Raw genomic sequence first — 10,975 nt, forward strand, 5'->3', positions numbered from 1 at the left:
TGAATTTCAGGACAGATACAAATAAATAATCAACTGCTTCATTTTATCAAATTCAAAACCAACACAGTTAAACAATTTCACTAGGTTGAGAATCGAATACAACATGCAAAGAGATCGCATATACATAAAACACTAAGTAATCAACGACTTTGTGGGGTATTCCATGTCAGATTCAAAGAAATCAGCACGAGAATTTAATCAGACAGGGATAACTGAAAAATATTGTTTTCATCACTCATTGAATCCCCACGCAGAAGTGAGTTTTAATTTGAGATAAACGGAAGGAACAAAAACTAAGAAACACGAATTCTATCATTGAAGCCTCAGTTCGTCCTAGTCAAATGAAATCAACATCACTAATATTGAATTTCAGGTTAGATACAGGTTAACATCACAGGCTCTTTTCATCAGTTTAATCAGAAACGATTTATAAAAACTGGCGACGAAAAAACAATTCGACAAATTTCAAAATGCTGCAAGAGGCATCAGATCTTCCTATTCAGAAGGAGTGTCATCATACCCGATACAATCGTGTATTCCACTCTGAGAGTTCATCACTTGCCATTTTCAGCTCATTACAACAATCAAACAAACAAAAAAAACGAAATTCAACGCAAAGGCATTTATCGGATTAGGGTTTCAGAGCTGCCATGGTGATAGAGTGAGTAGTTCGGTTTATATAGAGGAAGGATTCAGCGGGAATTGGTCTGTGATATTAACAGAGTTAGGGGGTGAGTTTGTAATTTAGGATGACTTTAGGGCCTAGGGCTTCTTTTCATTTTGGCTGGATTTATCTTTTTGTTGGATCAATTTGGGTGGGCTATAACCTATTTTATTTTTCTATAATAAAAAGGGTTAACCATTTCTTTCATGGTAATTAAGAAAAAGCTACTACTACCTTGCTTTGTCCCAAGTCAATCTATCTTACTTTATTATAGATACAATTATCTACTTTGTCTCTTTTATACTCTTTTTTTATTATCACTCAAATCCTAAACATTTTTTAAGTTTCATGTGAAAAAACATGAGACAAAGGGGAATTTAAAAAGACTCAACGTTGGAAAATTTGACATTTACTTAATTTGCTGGGGTATTATTGAAAAGTCATATAGTATAAATTTACTTTATGTAATGTAAAAATATTTATTAACCCGTGGTAAAAATACTACCTTTAACAAACAAAATTTATTCATGAATTACAATTTTTTTGATTATATTGCAAACATAGTATAATATGGTTTTCAACTAAATATGAAGCCCAATAAACTATTATTGGGCCGAAAATAGGTTTTTTTAAAAGATATATGCCCCTTATTTATGATTTCACTGCCACATTTCCAGCATTCAGTCCACCCCCAAAAATATCCCTCTCTCCATCGGAGAAAAGGCAATTATGGCTTTGAAGGCATTCTACAACGAGATAAGGGGGTTTAAGGTGAAAGAAGTGCCCCGCACCTCAAGCCTTTTTCTCCGTGAAATACATGAAGCAATCCTTAATCTGCCCTCACAATTCATCGACAAATACATCGGAAATTCCATCCAGCCTCTGTATCACGTCTGCTTTGGCGGAATGGCTCTATCCCCCCTTATCGCCCTCCCGGGGCCCGCCACCTCGGCACCAAAAAGGCCCCCGGCCCCACTGATCCCGGGATTCGCCCCAACCCTAGCTCCATCTTTTTGGATCCTTTTTTCATTTGTTTGATTTTATTTAAATTGGCGGATTCTTTTGATTTTATTTTTGGTGATATATTTCTTGCGATTTGATTTTGATTAATTTCTTTTTATGACCCCGGTTGTTACGAATTGATTGCTGTTTGATTTCTGTGTGTGATATTCTCAATTGTATGGCTGCATTCTATGTAATTGAGCTCGTTGATCACGCAGCAGGTCATATATGTTTTTTTGTATTGCCGTACTTCAAAGATTGAATTGAAATGATTAGATTGAGAAATTACGCATATGTTGCTGAAATTTGGAGCTGATTTACACAGAAAAACACTTAATTTCTTTTGATGGCTCAGTTTGACGGGAAAGTAAGAAACACATTTATACCATGCCTTCTTTAATCACTTTCATAATGCATTTTGGATGCCTATGTTCTTGATTAAACTTACATGCCTTGATTCCCTGTGGTGGTATGTTGGTTTGTTCCCTTTGTTGGAGTAGAACAGCACAAGGGAGTCTTTTGCTGTCATGTGATTCTATCATATGTGTTGCGTGTTCTATTAGGCATAATTGAAATAACAGCATGGGAGTAGTACATTTTACAATTACAACTTTTCATGGTTTGATATCATCAAATAACAATCATAGTAGAAATGGGATCATGCTGTTCCGATACTCGTCATTTCATTTCATTCCCTTTTTGAATATGATTTCACAAGCATCCTACACTTCATCGAATACTTTTACATGCTAATATAGCTAGAAATGAAGTAACAGTTAATGGTCATGTAGTCAATTAGTTGATTTAAGTTGTGTTGTTCTTGTTTGGATATGTGTCTTCATTTTCTCTTTGTGATTGCACATTAGTTTTGAACTCGTTTTTTCTGTCTTCTCTTTGTGGATGCAGATCAACCGGTGTGGGCGCTGCTTTATTTCCTGTGGGAAGTTTCTTGGTTGTATTTTCCTAGTTATACTTGAACCTTTAGAGCACAACAACTTGTGCAAATAATTCTGTTTCTGAGAATCATATTGTTGAATTTGGGATTGAGCTTACTCTTTTGGCATGAGCGTTGTTTCTAATTGCCAATAACTTTGTTTCTTTTTGCTACTTGCATTAAACCCTCCATTGTAACGGTTTAAAATGATATCGTGTCTTAGAATATACTTGCATGCCCGTCTCTCTTTCGTTGTAATTGGGTAAACCCAAAGATTTTGGGAATCACTTTTTATACCCCACCTAAATTTTTTTGCAATGTTTGTACTACTATAATTGAATTAAATCCCTGTATGATGAGCTAATCGTGCCCTTTACTTTCTTCATCTAAAAAACTTTATAAACAATTTTTTTTAGGTCACAGGGTTTTAAGAAAATAAATTAATGTTTTAGACTATGTTTATCGGTGGGGTGGGTGGGACCTTTTAAAAAACCCTTTTAAAAAAAAAAAAATAAAAAATCGATAATATTTCTTCCGAAATGGGCCTTTCTCTCCAAAACCCAAACCAGGCGGTCTCCATTCCAAAAACCCAATGAGATTGTCTTAAAATGGCGTGGGGGTTAATTTTTTATATATATTTTTTTTAAAATTAATATATCTTTAATATAAAATATTATAAAATTAAAAAAATTATATCAAAATTCTAATTTTCTTCCTCATAAATAAAGCCAATTTGCTATAGTTTGCACAAAAAAAAAAATATCTCTTTCCTCTCCATTTTCTTGTTTGTAAAATTTTCCCAAAATTTTTAAGCCCCTTTGTTTTTTATGGATGATGATGAGAAAAAATATTTTTTTCGGGCCCCCCCAAAAATTTCTTTCCCAAAACTCCCCCTTTCCCCAAAAATTTTAATCATACCAAGATTATTTTTTATTTTTTGATGATTTTAAATTTTGATCATTAAAATTCTTTAAAACCAACATTAACGTCATATCCCCCCCGGGTTAGAAAACCCCATGATTGGAGTGGCAAGAAGACATGTCTTTAAATTTCCATTGTTTAAATGGCGAGGGATAAATTTTTGGGCCCACCAAACTAATGCCCATCTAGGGCCCAAAAGGTTCTTGTTTTAATATGAAAAAGCGAAAAAGAAAACCCGGGGAAGGGGCCCAACAAAAATTTTTGATCATTGGGGCAATTCAAGGACCAAACACAAATGTCACAAAGTGGATTCTTTGGCATTAAAAAAGCCATGATGAGCTACAAGGGGCGATCTAAAGAGGACATTGAGAAAGTTTTCCCAACAACCCGGTAAAAAGAAAAAATTTTTACTCCCCTTAAGGTGTTTGAAAAGGTGATGAATCAAACCCTAAGTGGGAATTAAAAAATTGAATAAATCGGTTAACCTTTTTCGAGGATGAAGATAGTCGAAGAAAGTCGTGGGAGCTCAAAAAGGTGGGGTTTTAGTGAGGAAGGGGGGACCTCAAATTGACTCCTTTCCCGAGAGTCGTTTTTCCCAACATTGGGGCGCCCTAGGAAGAGATCAAGCTAAAGAAAAGGGCAAAAAGAAGGCAAAAGAAGTTGCGCGTCTTCTTTCAACCCTTTTTGGGTTTCCGCAGTTCGTAAAATGAGAACACGTGAAAGGGAATGTGATATTCAAGAGCGGGAAAGATAAAACGGCTAGTGATTTTGGGGGGAACGGAACATCGGGGCGGTATCCTTACTCCTTTTGTGGTTGGGGAGGGACTTAATTTTCCGGAAGAAGAAACGTTGAAACCAATCTAAAAAACCAAAAATTATTTGGGAATTGATCGTAGTTTATCTGTTTTCAATGTATGTTTCTTATTATGAAAATTTAAACCTTTTGTTAGTGTGTAATCTTAATTTAATTTGCTTAGTATGTAATCTTTAATTTATGTTGCATTAATTTGGTTTATGTGAAAACCCCTTTGTTAAAAATGTTTTTTTGGGGGCCATTCAAGTGGGGGGGAAACCCAATGACTTGTGATCCCCAATTTCCCAAGTGTGGCTTTAAAATGACCTTTTATCAAGTGGGGGTGGAATCCGATGAACCCCCTTTGTGATTTAAAAAGGTAGGGGTTTAGGGGAAAGGCTTTTAAAATCCAAAATGGTGGTGGAATCAAGGAAACCCCATGTGATCCCCCAAAAAATAAAAGTATGGCTAAAATGACAAGGCTTTTTTTACCCAAAAGTGGTGGGGGAAATCCAATGATAACCCTGTGCCCCCAAAAAATAAAATTTGGTTTTACATAAAGGCTTTTTCTATCCCAAATGGTGGGGGAATCTAAGGGCTCCCATGTGATCACTTTAAAAAGTAGGGGTACTGACAAGGGCTTTTCACCCAAAAGTGGTGGTGGAATAAATTAACCCGGGGAAACCCGGGGAAAATAAAAGGTATTTATGAAAGTCTTTTTCATCAGGGGGGGTGGAACCCAAAAATTGCCCGGTGTGATCCGTAAAAGTATGATTACTAAAGTCTTTTTATCAAATGGTGGTGGAATCAAGGACAAATGTGATCCTAAAAAGAAAGTGGAATCTTTCTTTAACAAATTCTTTTATTTGACAAAATACCCGAAAATTATCCCAAAATCCTCTCCGATTTTTGACGACTTTTTCCTAAAAACCATCGGGGCCCAATTTTGAAGCTTTCAATCTTCTTGAAGACAAGAAAGGGAAAAAAAAATTGTTGAACAAAATCGGCAACTCGATCAACTAATTTGAGGATATAGCTATTTTTAAACCTTGCCTTCCCACCCCCCCCGGGGGGCTAGAGGTAAAAAGGGGATACATTGAAAGGAAAGCGAAGAAAGGGGAATGATATTATTTTCGGCGATCTTTCGAAGATCCAAACTATCCTCCCCAGATATTTTTGAACAAGGTATTCGAAAACCTTTGTTGAAAAAAAAAGAACAAGCTCATCGGCAGGCAACTTTTTTGTCGAAACGTGAACTCCCCTTGACTTGGGATGTCCCAAATTGAAATGTCCGGGGGGATAAAAGGGTGTTGGCCCCTTTGGGGGGCCCGGGAAACCGCCGGCCCAATTTTGAGAATGGCGCCAAAATCATTCGCAAAACTCCCCATCAAGTTGTTGAAGGTGTAATCTCTAACCCGGCGATGATCTTTTGAAAACCCGAAGAAGACTTAAAACAAAACGCATATTGGAGAACAACGTGGGTTTTTCCGGGCATGTTGGGTAGTATTATTTGCATGCATTTGGGGAAAGGAAAATTTTCCCCTTTTGGGGGCAATATCAGGAAGAAAACGGAATCCGAAATCATCTTGGGGATGGGGTCCCAGATTTGTGGATATGGCTCTTTTTTTGGGAAATCCGGGTTAGAAATGATATTAATGTGCGATCAATCTCTTTTTTTGATGATATTTTGGAAGGTCGGCAAGAAGGTAATTTCTAGTAAATGGGGGGAAAAAATATGGGATATTATCTCCGGGTGGCTATATCTTGATGGGCGGCGTTTTCAAATCCTTACCGAGTCCCAACGATGAGGCACAAGTTGTTTGCTCGGCTCGAAGTCGCGAAAAAATGTTAGGAGCTTTTTGGGGTTTTCGGCTGTTTTCTTTTTTAAAAAGTCCATGTCTTATTTGGGGTGGGGATATTATGGGGAAAGATAATGATTGCTTTCCTTAAACTTCCAAAATGATAGTGGAAAGGGGAAAAAAGCACTAAATTTGAACTATTGTGATCCGACGAAATTTATTAAAATCGAAATTTGGGGGAAATGGGAGAGAATGGAGATGGAGATCCCCAATAATGAAATTTTATATATTCTACGAAAAAATTTCAGTCTAACCCTTTTTTGAAAAAAAAAGGAAAATTCAAAACGGAAAAAACTTGGCCGGGGAACGATTTGGTTGGCTATATGGGCAAATTTGGGGTTCGATTGAATGTTTAAAATTTTTAAAAACTTATGTATGACCCAAATTTTGTATTTTTAAATTTTTATATTTCCCAAATTTTTTAATGTATATTTTTTTTTTTTGTTTTTTTAATTTTTAGTTTGTCATTTATTACGTTTTTCTATAAATTTACAATAATAAATATTTCATGTATTAATAATATTATTAAAAAAAAATATAAAAATAAATATATAATAATGTGGTTGGGTTTGGGTTTGGGGTGGTCATTGATAAACCATGAAAATGTGGGTGGTTGGGTTGGATAAAATTTATGATGTGGAAAATGATGTGGAGGAGATAGAAATAAATTAAATATTGAAAAAGTGGTGGTTGGGTTGGGTTGGGTGGTTGGGGATGCTTTTTCTTTATGGTGTTTGGAGCCGCCTTTTCTTCCCATCTCCATCGTTATCCCTATTTAAAAAAAAAAGGGGATATAAGTAACAAGATTATGATGACATAAATACAAAATCACAATTTCCCTACTTAAAAAAAAAGGGAAAACATCAGTAACTTTTATTGATGACATAAATACAAAAATTTATGGGTGGAAATTTTTAAATTTCCAAATCATCGCAGATAGGAATTCCCCTCTTTAATTATACTGCATTTCAAAAAATATGAGGAAAATGCCACTCAATTGTACTCATTTTTATTTTGTTTTTTTTTTATTGACACAGTCACTATTATGGGTGAACTCTAAATTAGTTGCAAGGGGAAAAAAATGAAAAATAAGACTCGAAAAAGGGTTAAATGCAAAAATTAAAGTAAAATTATACTATACATACAAGGTAGGTGGTATGAGTGGGTACTTCAAAAACCCTTTAAAAACGAAGAAATTAAATAGAATCATTGCCATAAAATTGTCTTCTACTTTGCATTTTATTAGACTCACCAAGAAATAATCTCAAAATCAAACATAAGTATATAGTATGACTTTTAGAGTAACAAATTTAGCATATTGTTGCATTTGAATATTTTCCCATTGCCTTACATTTTTTTTCTACAAAACCATGTGTTCATAGGTTTTTCTAATACAAAGGGGCACGTAATTTCTTACAAGTAAAATGTCGGTGAAATACTATTTCGTATTATCTCTTGTACTATTAAGGATTAAAAATAATATATTGGAGATATGAGTAATTTTCATCAAATTAGTCGATCTAAATAAATATCGAAAGCATGAAACTCCCCGAAGTGAATTTCATTTCAAAGTTGAGGCTAAAACACATAATACTGAATTCACTGTTTACCATTTACATTATTGTTTACATGTTGCCTTTAAAAATTGCAATTCGCATAAAAAAATAGCAGATGCCAACCGCATTGTGTATATTTGAAATTTCCATGTTTATGTACATTACTTTATCTTTATTGTTAATTAATGGAACATTATGTAAAATACAGTATGTGTGCATTTTCTAGATCACAATATTTTCAGTTTGTTGTCCATTTAGAAATATTAATGGCATGCCATGGAGTTTTTTGTTTTATTTTTTCCCCTGCAATCTTTGTGTAGCAAGCTAAATGTTTTTGAAGTTAATTAACAAAGTGTTGTACTATACGATATAATTTCTTTTATGCGGAGAAAAGATCCACAATTACTAGAAATTTGGAACATTTCTCTTTCTAGGTGATGACTTGAAAAATAATAAAAGAGGCAAACCTGCAAATTCCAATATGTGTGTTAAAATTATAGATCTAGGTTTGAATTTCATCTCTTGGTCCTCTTTAGATTTATCGAGTCTTTTACAATGCAGTCCTAATTTTGACACATGTATTAATGAGATTGAAATAATGGAGTAATATTAGTAATTTAATGTAGTAATTTAATCAGGAGTAATACTTTAGTAGTATTACCACAGTATTATGTACTACCAACTATAGAATTAAGGATATTCTTGGGGACTTTTTTGTAAATAATCACCAAATAAATATGCTATAGAAAACAAGAATCACAGTGAAGGACTGAAGAGAGACAAGACCAGAGTTTGCTGAGAGACAGTGGAAGGTGAGTTTTCTCTCTCGCTTTCTCTCTCTCCCTCTCTCTAAAAATTAATTGCCACTAGTATAATTTATGGTTGCTGTCACTATAACCAATGCCATCATAAGAGAGCGTAAAAACCTTTTATTCTTTCACTGTTTAGTATATTTTCTCTCTGTAATCTGTGTTTGGGATGTTACAGGGACTCCACACACAGACAACCCACCAGTCGTTGCGGCTCTCCCAAGTCTCAAGACTCAATTTTTAACCAGTTTAGAGAGAAAGTTGCATAATTTTCATGGGTTGGTGATGCGATCGCACCACAATCCCAAGTAACAACGACCCTCTTTCCAAAATTTCATCTTTAGTGTGTGTATTTTATCTATCATAAACCACTGCTTCTGTTCTGTTCCCCAATCTCCTTTTTCTCTTGACTTCAGGTACTGAAATTCATTTCTGAAAAAGAAGATTTTTTTGGTGTTTTTTAATGTTTTTGTTTTTAATGCTGTGTTTGTCAAAGAATTGATTTTGACAGGGTTTGCATTTTCATAACTATTTTGCGAGTATTTCGTTGAATAATTTGGAAATAAGAATTTTGTATCAATAGATTCTCTCTCTTTTTTTACCAGAAAGAGTTTCACACGCCAATTTCAAAAATCAAAATCTTGACCACACTTTAAAATGATCACCATTTTCTTATACTGTAAATCTTTTTTCAATTAAAAAAATGGCAATCCACTTGTGGTTTAGTTGCTCAAACAGCTGTGAACGTATACTGTTGTGGGTTGAGTAACAGCATAGAAATGGGTTGCTTATCCCAGAAAATCAGTCAGTTCTTTATTGCACCAAAAAGAGGAAAAAACGAAATCTTTATTTTTCTGTGAGTTGGAGTCATTTTGCTTGCATTTCTTTCATTGATCAGTAAAAGAAAATATGTATAATCAGTTTGTTTTTTTTTGCAGAGAAGTAACTAGGTTTCCGGCAAGGATTTGGGGTTTGTAAGGTATATGAATTACTCATGTTTGGATTTATCTTTATCAAAATTACAATTGAAAACTCTGCCTTTTGTTGCTTGTTTTCTGTCAAGTTGAGTTGAGGTTTTGTCCTTTCTTGAATAGTCATCACAACTGAATGGAGGTATATGAAAAATAATGTTTTTTTTTTTCTGTGCGCTTAAAAATATCACATGTGCAGCTGATGAAAATTTGTTGGTCATATTGCTAATATCCGTGATTTTTATTTAGGAAAATCATGTAAATTGTTTTAAGATATGGCTAAGTTATTCTTGTATTCAGATACTTCTCAAATTTTGCTGTAAGGAATGTCAAATGCTCATTCTTAGCATAGTATAATAGTTTCCATGATCTCTTTGCATGTGTATCTGTCGAGCTCTCTCTTGAAAACACGTGCAAACTGGAATGCTGATCGTCAGTATGTTCATAGAGAAACTATTGATCATCTAACAGGGTGCTGCGTGTATATGCTACACTATGTGTCGAGCATATATAAAAAATTTCTATGTTAGCTGCATCGGCGTTCTGTTTTAACCAATTATTATGTTTGTCGTTTGTATTTCATTTCCTTCTATTTCTTGGTCTGTTGGTCATCTAGAATAGCTTATCTTGTGGGGAGTGAAGTGTATAACTCGACTTGGTTTACTAGCATTTCATAAAATAAAAAACAAAAAACATGTATTTATAGAAATCACGTTGTCTGCATGCAGCAGCTTCTTCACGTTCAAATTCCTTACACGTGTCTATGCCTGATTGCCTGTGGCGTCTCACAATAGTTGAAAGGGAGAAGGATGTATTTTGCGGCTAACCTACACGTGGTTTGCTTTCATTAATGGCATATCATTAAAGCTTGTTATAAACTTTCTATTATTGTTTGTTTTTCACAACGGTCTTTCTTTACGTACTCTTGCTATTTAAGTGAAAGTAAATAGGAGTAGTTCGTTTGGCGTTTTAATGAAAAATAATCAATCTGCCACGTGTTTATATTCACACGTTGGGTTGTTGTTACTTGAAATGCGTTATATGCAAGATTTGTTTCTATTTGTTACTTTACCTCTCTCTAATGGATTTCATTCATTTTGTTCAGAGGTCTGAATTATCTATCGCTGGGATCACCTCACATCATCTACTCCATCTGCAGTAACTTTCTTCCATAAGGAAATCCGATGGGGTCTAGATTCCTTCTCATCAGCTTAGAAACGGCCTATATGTATCAGGCCGTCCAGAGCAACCGAAAGAAAAAATGCCAACCATGAGCTCCGTGGCCATGCCATACACTGGTGGGGATATCAAGAAGTCAGGTGAACTTGGCAAAATGTTCGACATTCCAGTAGACAGCTCCAAATCTAGAAAATCCGGACCTATAACCAATTCTTCCATGAGGTCTGGATGTTGCACATCTTCCTCACATTCTGGACCAATACACCCTAATCCTGCAGCCAGGTCCA

General features: G+C 34.8%; 1 long non-coding RNA gene and 2 other non-coding genes across 4 annotated transcripts; 1 reads left to right on the top strand and 2 right to left on the bottom strand.

Moving 5' to 3' along the window:
* Nucleotides 1-159: 159 nt before the first annotated feature.
* On the bottom strand, nt 160-243 carry LOC125198203. Its single transcript, XR_007172364.1, has one exon. It is a non-coding gene; the product is annotated as a small nucleolar RNA R38 (small nucleolar RNA).
* A 77-nt stretch (nt 244-320) lies between these two features.
* Nucleotides 321-399, bottom strand: LOC125198204. The gene has a single exon (XR_007172365.1). It is a non-coding gene; the product is annotated as a small nucleolar RNA snoR20a (small nucleolar RNA).
* Nucleotides 400-8,786: 8,387 nt separating this feature from the next.
* LOC125198195 lies at nt 8,787-10,709 on the top strand. Of its 2 annotated transcripts, none has more exons than XR_007172361.1 (3): nt 8,787-8,846; nt 9,477-9,517; nt 10,615-10,709. It is a non-coding gene; the product is annotated as an uncharacterized LOC125198195 (long non-coding RNA). The 2 variants fall into 2 exon arrangements; XR_007172360.1 differs by lacking the exon at nt 8,787-8,846 and adding an exon at nt 9,253-9,394.
* Nucleotides 10,710-10,975: the final 266 nt, after the last annotated feature.

Source organism: Salvia hispanica, unplaced genomic scaffold, assembly GCF_023119035.1.
Source record: "Salvia hispanica cultivar TCC Black 2014 unplaced genomic scaffold, UniMelb_Shisp_WGS_1.0 HiC_scaffold_128, whole genome shotgun sequence".
In the NCBI taxonomy this organism is placed as follows: Eukaryota; Viridiplantae; Streptophyta; class Magnoliopsida; order Lamiales; family Lamiaceae; genus Salvia; species Salvia hispanica.